Source organism: Nicotiana sylvestris, chromosome 10, assembly GCF_000393655.2.
Source record: "Nicotiana sylvestris chromosome 10, ASM39365v2, whole genome shotgun sequence".
In the NCBI taxonomy this organism is placed as follows: domain Eukaryota; kingdom Viridiplantae; phylum Streptophyta; class Magnoliopsida; order Solanales; family Solanaceae; genus Nicotiana; species Nicotiana sylvestris.
In genome coordinates this window covers 65,912,665-65,925,955 of record NC_091066.1, presented here as the reverse complement: position 1 = coordinate 65,925,955, position 13,291 = coordinate 65,912,665, and the positions used below count along the sequence as shown (strand labels likewise).

The 13,291-nt window shown below is 43.3% G+C and overlaps 1 long non-coding RNA gene across 1 annotated transcript in view; it reads left to right on the top strand.

The window, feature by feature from the left end:
* LOC138880421 (uncharacterized) overlaps positions 1 to 5,121 on the top strand; it is a 103,592-nt gene extending 98,471 nt beyond the window's left edge. The window contains exons 2-3 of the long non-coding RNA XR_011403060.1: positions 4,788 to 4,889; positions 5,092 to 5,121. This is a non-coding gene — a long non-coding RNA (uncharacterized lncRNA). The remainder of the gene's footprint in view (positions 1 to 4,787; positions 4,890 to 5,091) is intronic.
* Positions 5,122 to 13,291: the final 8,170 nt, after the last annotated feature.

Sequence of the window (13,291 nt, the reverse complement as noted above, 5' to 3'; positions counted from 1 at the left end):
TTCTAATAATCTTGCTGGCGGGATATTCTTTAGGTTGGAAACCCGATCGAGGAAAAAGAGCTCGGTGGGTCCTACAGAGGCCTAGGATCTCTAAGTGGAGTTTAGAACTTCTTAATGCCTCGGCTATCTGCCTGCATATAAGTTAGTAAAAGAAAAGAAACAACAAAGGAGCAGAGTAGTTCTTCCTTGCTGCGGGATATGTTTCGAGGCGTGAGCCCTGATACAACCTTCTTCTATGTTCAACCAAGCTTGGTCGAAGATGTGGTTTTGCTTACCCTTTGATCCCTTCAACAGCGGAGACATTGATGCCGGTGATGGGTCATATGGCGAGGGATTTCCTCTTGCAGCATCCAACTCCTTGTCGAATACTTTAGTCCCACTTTTGTTGTGGGGTTTCATCCCTTTGGCGAAGTGGGGTCGAAGTCGCCTCTGGGTGGTGTGCCCATTGTCATCTAAATAAAATGTCCGTGTTTTGCGGTCTTGGCATTCCAACCCGTGCTCAAGCAGGCTGTAAAAGGGAGGGGGTTACCAAAGCGTTAATACGAGGCCGAGGAGAAATCTCGGCATCCCTTTCCATGGATGCAAGGTTTCCCTTTGGGTATATTCCCCCGACCCTTGTTTTCCTGACGACGAGCACTTTCTCTCTGAATTTTATAGACCTTTGAAGGGTGTTGCCGCCCCTTTACTATCGTGGTAATAAGTTGCGGCTTGTCAGCTTCATTTTTCTCGATCTCCTTCCTCCCTTGGAGCTGGATTCGAGCCTGACCGCTCAATGATACTTGGTTGCGATCTCTATTGAATATCATGGTTGTCGTTCTTTTGAGCCGGTGATCACGCGCGCCCCGCGGTTCTTGCGCTGGGCCATGGTTCTCTTGAAGGGGTCTTGGTTGAATAGGTCTGAGCTGCCTGGATTTCTTGGTTTCGCTTATGGTGATCGCGATGTTTGGTATAGCAATGCTGAAATCATATTTGGTGGGGCGGGGTTTCCCTACCAGCCATGCCTCGTTGAATCTGGTTCTATTGGAGGTTCCTCAAGGGTGCTGTCTTCGGGCTATCTCTTTATTATCGCGAGATAGGTTGCATCTCGAGTCGTTCCTTCCATTCGTGGCGCATGGATGATATTTACATATGTTTGGCTTCAGTTTCTTTGCCGGTAGTCTGCTTGGATTTAACAAACCCCTAGAAGGTTCCTGGACGGTTGTCCATGGCCCCGGTTCGTGGCTGGTGCAGGGTATGGCGATGCGTCTTGGTTTCTTTCGAGAGAGTTTCTTCCAACTTCCTCAACGAGACGGGCTCAAACCAATCATCTTTGCGGTTGCTGCCTTTGAGTGGGCACGCGTAAGTGGTGGCGCGCCCAGAGGGATCTGAGGTCCTGTCGCACCTAGTGAGTTTCGGCGTTCCGAATTTTTTTGAAGCGAGTTCCGGGACCGTTTCCTCAGGAGACGGTTGCTGTAAGAGATTTCATGAACCTGATTTGATCCTTTCGAAGAGATTCCCGAGCATTCTCACTTCGTCGGGGTCCTGCGTTGTCGCGCCAACCTCTGGAGCAGCCATACTATTTTCGTTGTGATTTTTGGGGTAGCCGTTCTCGATTTTGCTTACCGAGCTGGACATTAACTAGAAATCAAAAGATCTTGGGCAAGAAAAGTGTGAAAGATAACGTGCGTTTGTGTGACGAAACTAGCAAGAAAATAACTACTATTATTTTTATCCCCACGGTGGGCGCCAAACTGTTTACCGCGAAAATGGTAACAACAATTAAATTTGTAAATGGGATTCTAAAAATACGTTATTTATTCCCAAGATAGTTTTTAGAGCAGTTGGTGCTAAGAACGTGAAGTATAATGAAGAAAAGCGAGCTGAAATGAGACAGTAATCAAACCGAAGGGGCCTGTTGCCCAAATGTAAAGCCGGTCGGTGGGGACCTCAGGGCCAAGATTCGAGCCGAGCTCGAGCTACCGAGGGTAGTCGGGAATGGGATAACAGGTATAGATACGATCGATCAAGGCTCTATGTTACCAATATTGAGCAAAGTAGTGAAGAACAAAGAAGATAATTATAAATGCTAAAGCGGCCTCGGGCCAATGTGAATGAACAACTTTAGAGGAAAAGAGAGAGAGATATATATATCATTGCCTTAGTGGAGAAATGGAGCAACATCCGACTCCTTACAAGGTAGGGAGAGTCCCCTTTATATAGGTGGGGAGACTCAGCTACAAGTAAGGGGAGATTAATTACAAAGTATGGCGATGGGATGGCTTGACGTGATGCCTCAGCGTAGGCTCAGGATAGGCCAGGCCTATTGAATGTAGCCATATGCCTAGGGGCTTCCCCCTCTATCCTGGATTCATTCTTCGTTTCCTCCGAATCGGGATTCGACGAGCCCCCAGGCCGAGAACTCGGTCGCGGCCTCCCGCCCTCGTGGTCCTAGGGCATGCTTCTGAAATGTCTTGACGGCGAGAAATTAAGTCTTTTGATTTCGCCACGTACAGGTTATCATAGAGTTTATGTAATAAATCATGGTTTTAAGGCCAAAAACATCACTTTCATTCTACTCGATGTCAAGGTCCCAGCGACCCGAACTCATCAGACCGATCCTAGTTCAATCCAAGGGATCATAAAGGGTAACGTGTGAGGCAACACTAATTAATCGAAGGCCACAAAGAATGCTCACACTCGGGCCAGATATTAGCAACAGCTGATAGAGTCATGCGTTCAAAGTTTCCACATATATAAAAGAATATAGGAATCATCGAAGGCAAGTTGGACAAATATCTTTGTATTCATGAAACATTCTATGACAAAAGCCCGCGAGGGGACCTTACACAGAAATAAAGAAGAAGGAAGGTGTACATATAATAAAAGCCTAAGAGTCTAGCCTATTCTCAAAGTTGCGTCCTCAGTAGCAATATTTTTGGGCATCATCTCCTCAAGCACGCGTCCTCAAAGAAAATATCTTCCAAGCACAATCCCCTTGGGAATATTTTCTCAATTACATAGAATATCATCTTCAAAAGGGGAGACGACGAAGACGAAAGTGATGGAGAAGAGAAAAGTGATGTGGAAAAGGCAGGAAGGAACGAAGAAGTTATTGGGTGAAAAATCTGGCTAGTATGGATTTCGCCAGGCTATTACTGTAAAGCCACTTCTTGAGATGTTACCCCAGTGCGACATGCAATAGTTAGTAGATAGTACCATCTCACTCCATGGAAAGCGAAGGGTGTGAGGCACTGCATCGGATAATCATGGGAGGTGAGCAATAGTGTATAATCCAAGCCCCCCTCTTGAGAAGCTGTGTATAATCCAAATATTTCCTCGGGTTAGAGGAAATCGACCTTTTGCTTCATCATCCCAAGCCAATGGCGATAGAAAAGACAACAATAACAACATAAAATAGTGTAATCTCGCTCGACCAGAGACGGTCCAGGGGATAGGTCGTAGCTTGCCTAATAAACGTACCGTGATATAATATTGAGGCCATGGGCCTCAAACATGGTGAACGACAAAGAATAAAGATAGCGATAAAGGAACAATGGATAGGTACGAGGAGATAATTAGGTAAAAGGCTGATCCCAGGAGGCCCCCATTTATATAAAGAGGGGCAACGTAACCAGCAGTGCCATTATCGCCCTAAAAAAATGTAATGACCGGAGCATTCAATGCGTCCCTGAGAGCTGAGTTGACGACGACATTTTGGCTCTAAAGAATGAGAAATCACAACACGTTAAATGTAGTGGAAAAGCGAAACGACGAAACATTTTAGTAATCATGGAGGTTTGTGTCATTAGTATGAAGTCATTATGGGAAGCCCGAAGAGTGGGATGTCAAAATAATTTCTTGTCGCTCCTCTCTAAGAAACGCGGGGACTATCTGTATACGGTAAAATTGGGGAAACCAATTTCTTGTTAATAAGGCATCTTAGAAAATCTCTTCGAAGGCTCGAGATAGCGGACCGAGTACCCCCCTCGGGGTTTATCGACACCCGGCCTGGGGATAATGTTGGTCGTGACCCCAATATGCATGGGGAGTTTTTGAAGAGTGCAGCCAGGGCCGACAAAATCTGTCAGGCTAGTCCGAAGCTAGTCTGAGCCTGCATCATGAAGTTAGTCAACTGTCCCATCCCGTTTTCTTTATCATTAATGTATTTCGTACTATGTTGGGATTTCCCCTCCTATATAAGGAAGATCTGTTACAACCCATATCCACATGTGTTAGTTCATGCCATATATTAGTTAACATAAATCCAAGAAGTAATTATCTTTGAGATGATAAAAAGTAAATCCTATTGGTCTTAAGTGATACAAGAGTATATAAGGGTGATTAACAAGTATTAGAAGTTAAATGAATCAAGGATGTTGTAACTCGTATTTTCAGGTAATCTAGCGGTGCTTAATACACTCAAGAGGTCATTTATTAAGGTATTTTAATCATATAATATCCGTATCATAAGTCTTGAAGTCAAACGAGTTATGAAACAAAAGTCGACAAAAGTTGTCGCAACTTAGGTTCATAATTTTACTTAAACATTAGGTCAAATGTTTCTAATATATTCTCCTAATTTACAAGGAATTACTGGGTGATCTACAAACCAAATTAAATATCTATGAGTCTAGTTTCCAACGCATTAAACCATTCATCGATACGATCTTGGAGTAGAGAGATATTCGCGTTTTCGCGAGACTGCGCCAAGCACCTCTCTATGGGGCCCACTAAGGCGGTTTAAGATATTTGGACCTATATAGGATGACTCCAACCCGTTTTAAGTCATTTCTTTTCACTATTTTCAGACCTTAGAACCCTAGGAACATCCTCTCAAGGTTCTCTCAAGATTCAAGACCCAAAAAAAGGGCAAACAACACAAATCAAGTGTCGGGAATTCCGTGGCGCTAGTAAGTCTCTTGTTCTTCTTGTTGTTGCTCATTTTTGTGTCGTTCCAGCTCGTGTGGGAGGTTGTTTTAAAGGGTTTATGTTCTGTAAATACTCCCTCATGTTCTTAATATCAATCCTAGGTGATTTCAAGCCTTCTAAAGTGATTCTAGTGCCGAAAAACACTAATTGATCGCTAGTTTCGCTTTTTTGTTGTTGTGGCAGCATTGGAGGGATATTTCATGGAAATTTAAGGTCAAATTGGAGTTGTTCTTTCTGTATAAAGGTAAGGAACCTCTTACTCTATATGTATTTAAGATTATCCAAGTTGCGGCTAAGCCATTGAAGCTAGAACTTGTGAGATATATATCGAAAGGCTTGGTAGTAATGTTATTGTTTTGTGGACTGTTTTGCGTTGTTGTTGGGCTGCATATTTTACTACTATCTTGTGGAGTTTTGGAGGAGGAAGGGTGTGGAGAAACACCATATATATGTAGGGTTATGGGCTGATAGTTATTCGTAACATTTCCAGGTTGTTTGACACGACTACGGTGGTCGTCGTATGTATGGAGTGATTAGGCTGTGTGTGGACTATTTTGGGAGGCTCAATATGTTTATTATTGATGTTGTTTGGGATGTTTGGTGACTGTTTTGAATGGTGTGAGGTCATATATATAGGGGAGGTGCTGTCCGTTTCATCGTAAAATAGGTTGTGGTCGATACATAATAGTTATGACGCTTAAATGATAACGATAGTATCGTTTCTCTTATTGTAGACTAAGGAGTTTTGACAATTGCATAGCTTGAGATTGGGGCAGTATATACAAGGTATGTGAGGCTATCCCTTTCCTTCTTTTGCACGACTCTGATTGTACATAATGTAATGAACGAGCTTCCAAGATACTCTACTCTTAGAAGCTAGCAGTACTTACATTGTTTTCCCTCTTATGGAACGATTGATGTTAATGTTGCTTCTCTTATTCTTATGTTATCAATGTTGTTGGTACTTCCTGATTCTTATAAGGTTCATAGTGAAGAGTTAGTCCTAATAACGTGTACAGAGGATACCGACCTTACGTCACTCCGAAAGGTTTAGAATGTGATTCCATGAGTCGAGCATGCATTATATATATGTATCTATTTTACTCTACCGAGCCACGCTATAGTTGGCCGGGTACGGCACCTATTGTGCAACCACTGATCAGTTGGGTTTTACCGAGCTCCACGTGGCCGGGTACGATTCTACCGAGCCTATTATGGCCGGGTACGATATGATGATGATGATGCCCACAGAGGCGAATGCTTTAAAGGTTTATGTATTTATACATATGTATCATGCATTTCATGTAAGTAGCCCTCAGAGGTACTAAGATGTTACAGGTTGTATATTCTCTATCCTTGCTTACATTACTGATCGTATTTATGGTTCCTTGCCTTACATACTCAGTACTTTATTCGTACTGACGTCCTTTTATTTGTGGACGCTGCATGTCGTGCTGCAGGTCCTGATAGACAGGCAGGTGCAGCTCCCCCACCACAGTAGACTGTCCAGTTCAGCGGTGATTGGCGAGATCCCTTCTCCGGACTTGCCTTGGTCTTGGTATGCAATTTTTGTTATAGACATTATGGGTATGTCGGGGCCCTGTTCCGGCTATGTTGCAACACTTATGTTCTTTTAGAGGCTCATAGACAGGTGTCGGCTCATGTATAGTTTGGTATGCCTTGTCGGCTAGTTTTTGTTGTATAGTCTTTCATAGTAGCGTGGTAGCTCATACCTTATATGTAGTTTCTTGATTGTCTGGTCATCCCCTGCTATGTATGTTCATGCCGTCATATTTTATTGCTGGTTGTCCATGATCCAGGTCTACCATTTATATTGATCTCGTCAGCCCTAAAAGATAATAATGAAGGTTAGATGAAATGTACGTTGGTGCTCGGCAAGTGTGGTCGGGTGCTAGTCATGGCCCTCCAGTTTGGGTCGTGACAAACTTGGTATCAGAGCAAGTCTGTCCTAGGGGTTGTCTATGAGCCGTGTCTAGTAGATTCTTGATTATGGATGTGTAGCGCGCCACATTTATAATCAGGAGGCTACATGACATCTAGGGTTGTTACCTTCTTCCTGAATCTAGATCGTGCGTAGAGTTGAGTCGTAAGTGTTCGTCTCTAATATTCACCTTGTTTTTTTCAGTGATGCCTTCGACTAGGAAGCAAACGATTAGTAGACGGCTTGATACAGCAGCGGGAGAGGGTACCAGTCAGGTGCCCCAAGTCAGAGCAGGACAAAGTGAGGCTCAGAGTGAGATGCCCTCTCATACCTCATCTACTCCATCTCTTCCAGAGGATATTAGAAGGCACCCAGCGCCTCCAGTTCCTCTGTCTGGCACGCCAGACCAGGATATGCAGAGTACTTTGCAGTTATTGACTAGCTTGGTAGCTGCTCAGGCTAAGAGGCAGAATACATGTGCTGTTGAGAAACCAGTTAGTACAAGAGTTCGTGATTTTATTAATTTAGACCCTCTAGTGTTTACCGGATCAGACCCCAAGGAGGACCCACAGACTTTTATTGACCAGGTTCATCGTACACTTCGGGTTATGCATGTTAGTGATACAGAGGCAGTAGAGTTGGCTTCTTATTGGCTACGGGATTTAGCGGTTCTCTGGTATGATAGTTGGGAGAGATCCAGGGGTCCGAACGCTCCTCCAGCTTTGTGGAAGGAATTTTCTGAGGACTTTCTTCGTCACTACTTGCCAGTTGAGATACGACGAGCTAGAGCTGATAAGTTCTTGAACCTTAGACAAGGTAATATGAGTGTGCGAGAGTACAATATGCAGTTTGATTCTTTGGCAAGGTATGCTCCCCATATGGTGGCCGAGATGAGTGATAGGGTGCATATGTTCGTGAATGGGTTGGGACCACATCTGATAAATGAGTGTACGACAGCCTCCTTGGTGGAGGGCATGGATATTTCCCGTATTCAAGCTTATGCCCAGACCCTAGAGGATCGTAAGCGCCAGCAGAGGGCAGTTAGGGAGCAGGATAGGGGCCAGCATAAGAGGGCGAGATTTGCAGGGTATTCTGATGACTTCAGAGGCCGCATCAGGCCACAGTTTTCGAGGAGTTCGGCGCCACCTGTAGCTAGTGCTCCTCCACAGTTTCAGAGGCCTCGATATGATCGATCCTATTCTGGTCCAGGTCAGAGTTCGCGGGCATCTGGCTCGCAACATCACAGGGATACTAGTCAGATGAGACCCCCAACACCACATTGTGATCAGTGCGGCAAGGCCCACTTTGGACTGTGTCGTCGAGGTTCTGATGCATGCTATTCGTGCGGGCAGCCTGGCCATATGATGCGGGATTGTCCTAATAGAGGAGGTGATGGTATGGCTCAGCCGACTGGATCTGTGTCTGGTTCTTCCTCATCAGTTCGACCTCCAGCACGGGGTTTTCAGCAGTCGACAGGTCATGGTAGGGGTAGAGGTGCAGTGCCGAGTTCGAGTGGTGCTCAAAATCGAACCTATGCTATAGTAGGTCGACAGGATCTCGAGTCGTCTCCAGATGTTGTTACAGGTATTATATCTGTGTTTTCTTATGATGTATATGCACTGATTGATCCGGGATCTACATTATCATATGTTACACCCTTTGTGGCTAATAAGTTTGGCATTGAACCTGAATTGATAAGTAAACCCCTTGCGGTATCTACTTCGATAGGAGATTCTGTGATTGCTATAAGGGTATATAGAGGTTGCACTGTGATGATTTGTAGTCGTCAAACCTCGGCAAATTTATTTGAGTTAGAAATGGTTGATTTTGATGTGATAATGGGAATGGACTAGTTGGCCTCATGCTATGCAAATGTTGACTGTCGTACGAAGATGGTTAGGTTCCAATTTCCTGGTGAACCCGTCATTGAATGGAAAGGGAACATTGCTACACCGAAAGGTAGGTTTATTTCCTATCTTAAGGCAAGGAAAATGATCTCAAAAGGTTACATTTATCATCTCATTCGTGTTAGGGATGCGGAGGCGAAACCGCCTACTTTACAATCAATCCCTGTGGTTAACGAATTTCCAGATGAACTCCCAGGACTTCCTCCTGAAAGGGAGATTAAGTTTAGCATTTATGTATTTCCTGACACTCAACCGATCTCTATTCCTCCATACTGAATGGCCCCGGAAGAGTTGCGAGAGTTGAAGGTGCAGTTGAAGGACTTGTTGGATAAGGGCTTTATTAGGCCTAGCACTTCACCTTGGGGTGCACCAGTCCTATTCGTGCGGAAGAAAGACGGGTCGTTATGGATGTGTATCGACTATCGACAGTTGAATAAGTCTACTATAAAGAACAAGTATCCACTTCCAAGAATTGATGACCTGTTTGACCAACTCCAGGGTGCCAAGTATTTCTCTAAGATTGATTTACGTTCAGGGTATCATCAGGTGAGGGTTAGGGAGAAGGATATTCCAAAGACGGCCTTCCGGACAAGATATGGGCACTTTGAGTTCTTGGTGATGTCGTTCGGGCTAACAAATGCCCCAGCAGCTTTTATGGATCTCATGAATACTATATTCAGGCCCTATCTTGATGTGTTCGTGATTGTATTCATTGATGACATTCTAGTGTATTCTCGTTCGGAGGCGGAACATGCGGGCCACTTGCGGATAGTATTACAGACGCTTCAGGATCGTAAGTTATATGCTAAGCTCTCCAAATGTGAATTCTGGCTGAACTCAGTAGCATTCCTTGGCCATGTGATATCTGATGAGGGTATTAGTGTCGACACTCAGAAGATCGATGCAGTAAAGAATTGGCCGAGACCTACAACACCATCAGAAGTCCGCAGCTTCCTAGGGCTAGCAGGATATTATAGGCGGTTTGTAGAAGGATTTTCCTCTATATCATCACCATTGACTAAGTTAACACAAAAAGCTACCAAATTCCAGTGGTCTGACACTTGTGAACGTAGTTTTCAGGAGCTGAAGAATCGATTGACATCTGCACCAGTGCTCACTCTTCCTGAAGGAACAGAAGGTTATGTGGTATATTGTGATGCCTCAGGTATAGGTTTGGGGTGCGTATTGATGCAGCGTGGGAATGTGATTGCTTATGCATCAAGACAATTGAAGAAGCATGAAAAGAATTATCCAACCCATGATTTGGAATTGGCTGCAGTAATATATGCTTTGAAGATATGGCGGCACTACTTATACGGCGTCCATGTTGACATCTACACAGATCACAAGAGTTTACAATACATCTTCAAGCAGAAAGAGTTGAATTTGAGGCAGCGTAGGTGGCTTGAATTATTGAAAGACTACGACGTCGAGATATTGTATCATCCCGGTAAAGCCAATGTTGTGGCAGACGCTCTCAGCCGTAAATCAATGGGAAGCTTAGTACATATTGAGGCAGGTAGATGGGGGTTGATTAAAGAGCTTCATCAGCTAGCCAATATGAGAATCAGATTGTTAGACTCTGATGACGGAGGTGTTACTGTACAGAATACATCAGAATCATCTTTGGTAGCCGAGGTAAAAGCACGACAATATGAAGATCCTATCTTAGTACGATTAAGAGAAAGCATTCAACAGTGTAAAAGTATGGCTTTTGGGATCGGAAAAGATGGGGCACTGAGATACCAGAGCCGATTGTGTGTGCCTAATGTGGCAGGGTTGCGAGAGAAGATTATGAATGAGATTCATCAATCCCGATATTCCATCCATCCCGGCTCGACAAAGATGTATCATGATGTCAAGGAGCAGTATTGGTGGGATAATATGAAGAAGTCTATTGCAGAATTTGTAGCCCAGTGTCCCAATTGTCAACAAGTAAAGATAGAACATCAGAAACCCGGTGGATTGCTTCAAAATATAGAGATTCCGACCTGGAAGTGGGAGGTGATTAATATGGACTTCATTATTGGATTACCTCGCTCTTATCATAAGTTTGACTCCATCTGGGTGATAATTGATCGACTTACAAAATGTGCCCATTTTCTGCCAGTGAAGACAACTTACACGGCTGAAGATTATGCGAAGTTGTATATCAAGGAGATTGTTAGGCTTCATGGTGTGCCCGTATCTATTATATCAGACCGAGGAGCTCAATTTACGGCTAACTTTTGGAGGTCTTTCCAGAAGGGTTTAGGCACACAAGTAAATCTCAGCACTGCATTTCATCCGCAGACTGACGGACAGGCTGAACGTACCATTCAGACACTGGAAGATATGCTACGAGCATGTGTTCTAGATTTTAAGGGGAATTGGGATGATCATCTTCCACTCATAGAATTCGCCTATAACAATAGCTACCATTCCAGTATTAAAATGGCCCCATACGAGGCACTATACGGGAGGAGATGTAGATCACCAGTTGGATGGTTCGAAGTCGGTGAAACAGAATTATATGGGCCAGATTTGATTCACCAAGCTATTGAGAAGGTGAAAGTGATACAGGAGCGATTGAGGACGGCACAAAGCAGGCAAAAATCTTATTCTGATGTCCGACGTCGTGATCTAGAGTTTGAGGTTGGTGATTGGGTTTTCCTGAGGATCTCACCAATGAAGGGTATTATGCGTTTTGGGAAGAAAGGTAAGCTGAGTCCAAGGTATATCGGGCCGTATAAAATTCTTCGACGAATTGGACAGGTTGCTTATGAGTTAGAATTGCCATCCGAATTGGAATTTGTCCACCCGGTATTCCATGTATCTATGTTGAGAAAATGTATTGGAGACCCTTCTCGAGTCGTCCCTATCAAAGATGTACAAGTTACAGAGGACCTATCATATGAAGAAGTGCCAGTGGCGATATTAGATCGGCAAGTCCGCAAGCTGAGAACAAAAGATGTAGCTTCCGTCAAAGTATTGTGGAGGAACAAAAATATGGAAGAAATGACATGGGAAGCAGAAGAGGAGATGAAGTCTAAATACCCTTACTTATTCCAGAATGAAGATAACAAGGATGCTGGTGGAAGACAGGATACATTGGAAGGTGAAACGGCTCTATGAGGTAAGCAATAATTTGAGAATACTCCTCCTTAATACAAAATGGTGATATGTAGATAATGTAAATACGCATAATGCTTTGTGTAGCCTTGTGAAGCCATATGTTGGGCTTAATTACTTGCAAGTTTTGCTAGTGACCATTTTATAGGGGAAAATTGATCGGAAATTTCCATTGGAATCCACGATGATTTAAACTCCCCATAAACCCTTACATTCGAGGACGAATGTTCCTAAGGGGGGGAGGGTGTTACAACCCATATCCACATGTGTTAGTTCATGCCATATATTAGTTAACATAAATCCAAGAAGGAATTATCTTTGAGATGATAAGAAGTCAATCCTATTGGTCTTAAGTGATACAAGAGTGTATAAGGGTGATTAACAAGTATTAGAAGTTAAATGAATCAAGGATGTTGTAACTCGTATTTTCAGGTAATATAGCGGTGCTTAATACACTCAAGAGGTCATTTATTAAGGTATTTTAATCATATAATATCCGTATCATAAGTCTTGAATTCAAACGAGTTATGAAACAAAAGTCGACAAAAGTTGTCGCAACTTAGGTTCATAATTTTACTTAAACATTAGGTCAAATGTTTCTAATATTTTCTCCTAATTTACAAGGAATTACGTGGTGATATGTCAACAAAATTAAAGATCTATCAGTCTAGTTTCCAACGCATTAAACCATTCATCGATACGATCTCGGAGTAGAGAGATATTCGCGTTTTCGCGAGACTGCGCCAAGCACCTCTCTATGGGGCCCACTAAGGCGGTTTAAGATATTTGGACCTATATAGGATGCCTCCAACCCGTTTTAAGTCATTTCTTCTCACTATTTTCAGACCTTAGAACCCTAGGAACATCCTCTCAAGGTTCTCTCAAGATTCAAGACCCAAAAAAAGGGCAAACAACACAAATCAAGTGTCGGGAATTCCGTGGCGCTAGTAAGTCTCTTGTTCTTCTTGTTGTTGCTCATTTTTGTGTCGTTCCAGCTCGTGTGGGAGGTTGTTTTAAAGGGTTTATATTCTGTAAATACTCCCTCATGTTCTTAATATCAATCCTAGGTGATTTCAAGCCTTCTAAAGTGATTCTAGTGCCGAAAAACACTAATTGATCGCTAGTTTCGCTTTTTTGTTGTTGTGGCAGCATTGGAGGGATATTTCATGGAAATTTAAGGTCAAATTGGAGTTTTTCTTTCTGTATAAAGGTAAGGAACCTCTTACTCTATATGTATTTAAGATTATCCAAGTTGCGGCTAAGCCATTGAAGCTAGAACTTGTGAAATATATATTGAAAGGCTTGGTAGTAATGTTATTGTTTTGTGGACTGTTTTGCGTTGCTGTTGGGCTGCGTATTTTACTACTGTTTTGTGGAGTTTTGGAGGAGGAAGGGTGTGGAGAAACACCATATATATGTAGGG